Below are 7708 nucleotides of genomic sequence, written 5' to 3' on the forward strand. Positions count from 1 at the left end.
CTTCTTATATCAATCAAATTGAATTATCCATCAAATAAAAGTCAATGTTATTGAAAGTAAAGTGAATAGTTTAAATACTGTAAAAAGTGTAAATATGAGTGTAATAAAAAGGTGTAATTTTATTATTTGTTCTCTGTTTTGAAGGGATAAGTAATGAGATTTTCATATTTTTTGCTCCATTGAAGAATTGGTATAAGAAGACCGACGAGGCGATGGACCATGTTCAAAAAGGTACATAAAGTTCCCGTGACTATATCTAGGTAGATTGGGGTTGTAAAGAATATCATAATGTAGTGTTACAAAAACAGGTTTACACATGAGAGATATAATTTGAAAAAAAAAACGGAATGAATATGGACTTTTTTTTTTAAATGCGCTTTTCTTTTTGTAAAATGAAATATTCATTGTCTTCATGTTTATTCTGAAATTTTGTGGTATTTTTTTTATACTACTGTACCCATTTTTTAAGGTAATTAATTCTGATTTAAAGGGGTAAGTAATAACAATTTAAAAAGTTTTCTCTTTTATACACATAAAAAATATAAAAGTAAAAATAAATAAAATGAAGAGTACAGATTAAAAACTATATGAAATGGATGATAATAGAAAAATAATAAAAAAAAAAAAAAACAATATTATTTCTTGATCCATATTAACATTTAAGACTTAGATTTTATAAAAAATAATTAGAAATACCTATACACATACAATATACACATATATTTTTACAACCTGTATCACGTTTAAATATTATATAACAGTATTATACAAAAATCATATCAATTGAATATTTTAACAATTATTTTTATATCATACAGAAATCAAATAGTGATTAAAGAATGCAACCAAATTAACATTTGTTGATATTTATATATGTATATATGTTTGTGTGTGTGTGTGTGTGTGTGTGATTGTAGACATAAAAAATAAGAATTTTACAAAGTATGTACAACTGTACAACTGAAAAATGAGAATGCGTTTTTACTATGTTATATAATCTTGTGAATTAATAATGTTAAAGAAGATAAAAATTGTATCATTAAGAACGTAAATGTAAGTACCAACATAAATGTAACTACGATATAATCAATGTTTATAAATTTAAATGTTTAATAAATAAAAATCTTGGATTTGAAGTGTATGATAAAGTTTTTCTCTAAATCTCCAGTCCTACCTGTATAAAAAAATGTTTTAAATATGCAATTTTTCTAATAAATATTTTAATTGAAGTTCTCAAGGAAAGAGTTTATTTTTCAAATAGTATTTTACAACAAGTACCCTTTTTATATATTTTGATATTGTTTAAACTGTACTTGGCCAAGAATTGCTGTGGCTCACTCTAGTTAAATGGAGGAAAAAAATGCACATTTCATTTTTATATTTGATTTCACGACGTTTGTGAAGTCCCATCGGAAACATGGAAGAAAATTCAAAATGGTAGCAGTACCAAGAAGCACGCTGTCCGTCATGAGCAATGCTTAGTATTCCGCGTGTTGCTGTTACGTTCAAAATATGGTTCTACAATCGGTGTCCAAAAGATAGTTTTTTAGGAATATAAATACGATATCCGTTCGTATTTGAACGCAACGTTCTGTTAAAATTTTAATGCAATCGGTGAATTGCTTTAGAAGATTACAGAAATCGAACAAACTTATATTTAAACATTTTATGTATAGATTTATCTTCAAAATTTTGAGTGTGTCCAAATGCTTATTCACAAATCTAGATTTTCTCCACTGATGAGTAATTTACATCATTTTGAGTGTGTCCAAATACTTATTCACAAATTTGGATTATCTCCAATTACAGGAGTTATCATGCATATTATTATTTTCATATTAATATTAAAGATAACTCCTGTAATTGTAGATAATCCAGATTTGTGAACAAGTATTTGGACACACTCAAAATATTGTAAATTAATTAACAGGTCAAACAATAAGCTAAAATAATAAAAATGAAAATGATGTTTTCTGGCGTTTCTCATGTATTTGATTATAATCCAGGTTTTGGACCTAACATACTAATATAAGAGTTTCTGCTCAATAAACAGCTTATTTTCTGTGAAGTGAAGTTCTAGTGATTCAAGAACAACGTTTCGAAATTGGTTCATTTATATAGTACTTCCAAGTATTTGAGTAGTGTGGTTGTCAATAATGGGTAGAATTGGTGAATGTTACACGTGTGTAAAGTAATCACTTAAACCAGTCTATGACGTTTGCCAGCCCCGTAAATACCCAAACATCCATATTCTACTTCATCTCTGATGAGATGTCAAAAAATAATATAATTTAATTAAAAAATCACATCTCAACAAAATAAAAAAAGGATATTTCGATATTAACAGTACTAATGACCTGTCAAAAGTTTGTTATCACTTTACATACGCGTAACATTCCCCGTTCTAACCATGATTGACAACCACACTACTCAAATTTTTACAACTTCTACATATGTATATCATCAATTTCGTGACACGCTACAAGTGAGTCTAGAACTAGCTTTTTTGAATTCAGAAACCATTTATTTAACACATACCCTTTTTATTTGAGACAGATTTTTCGTTGTGAGTAATACAAGTGTTACGCATTTAAATTATGCGAAAGGTTTGTATTTTAATAATTTATGAATAAAAACAAAACTTAATACATTTTAGAAATTTAATATTCATTGAAAGTATTAAATTACATTATTTTTGTAAGAATGTATATTAAATCAATACTTCCAATGTATACAAGTGGAAAGAGTAGTGCTTACGTCATTAGCAAAAGCGTATTATATTACTTTTAAATCTCGGTAAAACAAACCTGAACACAATTTCCTTTTTAGAATTAACGTGTCACAAACGTTCTGCAATAATGTAGATCCTACTTAATCTTCTTTCTGGCTTCCCTAAATACGAGTGTTCGAATTCAACCTATAGACCAGATGCTGAACGGCAGTCTGTGTAGGAAATTTTCGACAGTGGATTCTGTTTCTACATATAGTCATTCATATTATCGATATAGTAAGTCAAAAAAATGTTTTAACAAAAAAGACTGAAGGTACATTTTTAAATAAAAAAACATATTTATTAAATAAATAAAACATCTCAACGTAAATTCAGAAGAATATGGGAGTTCGGGTATTTACAAGGCTCATGATTTGTCATAGGCTGGTTAAGTGATTGCTTTCCACACGTGTAAGATTCACCATTCCACCAATAGTTTACAACCACACTACCAACTCAAATTTCTGGAACTCCTACATGTGTCATTAAGAGTACACAATTTTGATGGTAAATAAAGTTTTTTTAATCAGTTGTTGTATATATAAGTATGCAGAAATACCATGCTTTTAATAAACCTTATGTATGTTTCATCATTTTTTTTTAACCTGAAAGCATCGATAATATAAATGATGACAAACTAAAGAAACAATGTCAATTGTCACAATGCGACGCTCGAATTTTACATACGGACTTCAATCCAGTGTTTTATTTATTTGGCTTTAAAGAATGCCTTGGGCACTTAAGATATATACTAAATTTATGAAATAAACTTAAAAGATTAAAACATATCTTTTTGGTTTTGAACGTTAAGTCTTGAAACTCATTTGTTCTCCCCATGTTTTTTCATAATTCTATTTAAATTCTATTTCAATTTGTGCTCTTATCTAAAAATCTAAAAATGGTATATCCCTTTTCACTTCTAAGTCGAGAACGCTTCGAGTTCTCCCTCAACATGAGCGAAACACATTATAATAAAATAGATATGGAATTCAGTAAAAAGACGCATCGCGTTAGCTTTTTTATGAATATTTTATGCGTAAAGAAGTCGAAATCAAACTTCAATACGTCAGTGACTGAGATGTATTGAAGTGGCATTTCCCCCTGTTTGCCGTTAAAAGTGCTGAAATTTCCCTGTCTAAGGCACTCAGAAGAAGCTCAGAAGATGCGGAGTCTTTTCTAATAAAAATTGACATGCAACACAGAATAACCATTCATACGAATTCCCTTATTTCGTTAGTAATAAAATAATTATTTTCATCGGTTACATTTTGGAAGTCTGGCGAGAGAACACTTCTAGGGATAGAATATAAAGAAACATCGCTTGTCAGCAGTCAAGCTTGGGAGTGTTAATTAGAGAGAAGGGTATGATGTTACGAGAAACACAATACGAGCTATAGCTGATTTTGTTTCACAGATCGAACACGATGGTGGAAAACGTATTGATGTCTTTGAGAGCAATACGTGTGCTAGCACAATTTCAAATATTTATTGATTTTCAAATATTTTAACTAAGCAATTGTATAATACTCCATAATAAAAACTAACCACTGATTTGACTTACATACACACAGTATGACACTCAGTTACAAAGGTCAAGTTATGAACAATCATGAAAATTGAGATAAAACGTTAATAATAATATGGTTTTTCAAAATACGTCACTATTATTATCTATGTTTCCTTTTACAAAGAGAACCCGTTCCTAAACCCCCTCTCTATTTACTACCCTACCAACCTCTATATACACTTTTTTTTTCACTCGTTAGTTTTACTTTTCACCTATGGATGAAAACATTTGTAATTTTCATAACTAGTCATGTGTAATGAAAAAAAAATCATTAAGTGGTATAAAATAAGTGTTAAATACTTTTTTTAAACCAAGCAACACTTTTATTTTAAAAAAAAAAATTTCGCTACTGTGCTGATTTGATTTGATATTTTGATATTGATTCCTAGGGAAATAAATAATACAACATTTTGAGTATGTCCAAATACTTGTTTTCATATTATTTGAATATTAGTTATTTTCATATTATTTTTTGACATCTCATCAAAGATGAAGAAGAATATGGAAGTCTGAGCATTTACTTCTATATTCTTCTTCATCTTTGATGAGATGTCAAAAAATAAGATAAATATTAATTCGTGGTTTTTTACTCTAATTTTTATTTGAAATCTTAAATCACCCCAAACTTATACTTAAAATGCAAGACTTATCACCCTACTCTCGTACATTTAGTGATCTGCATCACTACTATACAATTACTAGTATCCACTAGCCTCAGGATGTCGGTAAGGACAAAACCCGGTCACTGGTCAAATGAAACAAAAGTTTAAAAATACTTTAAAATAGCTGTTTCATATAATAAAGTTAAGGGTTTTCTACATTTTTTAAAATCCTTATCCGCACCCTAATGGTGCGTAGGGCACTGCATCATATAAACGCAGTGTTATCTTGATCGTAAACATATGAAGGAAAAGTGATCAGCCCTCCACTTCAGGTACCAGCGCAAGGTAATATTGAATAAATATTAGAGTGAAAAAAATCATTATATTTATTTGATCCCCCTGGGAATCGAACGCGGGACCTCTAGAACGGTAGCAGTGCATGCTGACCATTACACTATGGAGGTGGACAAGGATTATATATATTTGACTTAAATTTGATTAAGCTTTTATTTAATGAAATCTGCTAAAATGATACTCAACTTCTATTACAAACAGATAGCATATATCTCAGTTTATCTCAGATATTTTTTTAAATAATCACCAAAGGTTATGTAATTCTTAAAAATAATAAAACGTAATAAAATGTACATACTTTTACTCTGAAATAAGAAAAATCTGCGATGTTGAAGATGTTGTGCGATGGGGAAGAGAAAGAAGACTTTTCTGGAGAAATCATGTGGGAAAAACGAGTTCGGATTGAGTGGTGAGGATAGCAGCGGACAGCAGCATAAGCGGGATCAGACTCCCAGGAAGACCACCTTAACGATGGAGAGATAGCTGGTCTTCCACCTCCCAGGTGCGGACCGGAGAGTGACAGAACATAGTTCTAAATAAAGATGAAGAAAAAGAAGAAGGTAGTGTGCATAAACCATCAAATTTAGTTTTATGATTTAAATTTTTTTTTTCAATATTTTAGAATTACATTGTATACTGTTACAATATGAGCACAAATTAAATTCATAATTTTTGTCACAAGCCATGGACAATTTTCTTACTATTTCTGAACGAAATTGTATCATTAATCATGGTGAAGTGGATTATTGACAGGCAGAAAACATATTAAGCACAGGTACCTATATAGTGAGTCCGGCGACACATCAGTAATGCGTAAGAGACAAAATGATAAACAGCTTTTCCCACAGAAACGCCCACAGTACCTACAGACTAATCTCAAAACATTTCTTAAAAGGAAAATGGGATGATAAGCACAAATACGAAATATTTACGTACCTGAAAAGTCGCTTGTGACAATCTTATCATTAAATGGATCGCAGAGCAAAAAGTATTTTATGTTTATGTAGGTAGAGATAGCTAAAAAGTGGTTAGACAGGTAACCAAAGATTTCACTGTGAGATACTAAGAAATCTTTAGAGGAATAAGCATTTTATGTTGAAATCAGTTGACAATTTTGAAAAATATGATTTTTTTTAAACAATTACATTTTTCATTAAATAAAGTACTTAGTAACTACTTCTTTTATGGGAGATCCACGATATCGTTAGGTGGGGAACACAACAAAGAATACAATGTTATGCGCAGATGTGTATGTACGTGGATGTGTTTGTGTGTGTGTGTGTGTGTGTGTGTGTGTGTGTGTGTGTGTGTGTGTGTGTGTGTGTGTGTGTGTGTGTGTGTGTGTGTGGAATAACTTATGATGTTTTATGTAAGATATGATGAAAATAGCATTGTGCATAAAAGCAAAATAAATGAGAATTCAATGAGAATGTGAGGAGATTGAAAGAGGTTGATTGAACCCGACTAAAGAGATGGATTGACAGGAATCATCATCGCAGGTGGCTACAAACAGGCCATAATGACTACATCAAGAAGAAGAAGAAGTTACTACTTTTGATATTGATATTATCTATACACATAAAAGTATAAATTCACAATATTTTGGGTGTCTAAATCCTTGTTTACAAATCTGGATTCCTCCGTTTAGGAGTTATTTTTACATTTTGACATCTAAATATACTATACATACATAGATAGAGATGAATTCAGAAGTCTGAGTGTTTTCCTGTCATATGCTGGTTACACGTGTAACATTTACCATTCTACCCACGATTGACAACCACACTACTCATATTTTTTTTATATAAAAATATAATGTTCGTTTCAACATCAATTTGGATCTCCCAATGTTTTTTACCAATTGCTTTAACAACTATGTATGGCAAAGTTAGTGAGAAATAGAATCAAAGGAAAACCGAGAAAATCTTGGCGTGTTCAAGTTTTTTTTAATACTTGAAATTGGTCAGGTAAGGAGTTGGAATAATTAACGAGTGTATATCACCATCCGTAGTGTAATGGTCAGCACGCACGGCTACAGTTCTGGAGGACCCGGGTTTAGTTCCTAGGGGGTGTCGAATAAATAAAAGTGATTTTTAACTCCTATAATTATTAATAATTACCCTGAACTGATACCTGAAGCGGAGGGCTGATCACCTTTTACGTGTGAGCGATCAAGATAACACTGCGTTTATATAATGCAGTGCCCTATGCACCATTGGGGTGCAGATAAGGGTTCGAAGAAGAAGACGAAGTATGTATGAGAAGATGCATGAACGTGGATGAGCTGAAGTGTGTTTGCTTAGACAGGGTAGTGTGGCGTTCGCTATCTCTGCGATTTATTCGAAACATAAATGTTTAATAAGAATAAATTCTTACAAACTGAAATTTGTCACCAGTATTTTTGTCAAATAATGT

This window comes from Brachycentrus maculatus, unplaced genomic scaffold, assembly GCF_059751285.1.
Source record: "Brachycentrus maculatus isolate JH-2025_06_01 unplaced genomic scaffold, ASM5975128v1 h1tg000148l, whole genome shotgun sequence".
Lineage (NCBI taxonomy): Eukaryota > Metazoa > Arthropoda > Insecta > Trichoptera > Brachycentridae > Brachycentrus > Brachycentrus maculatus.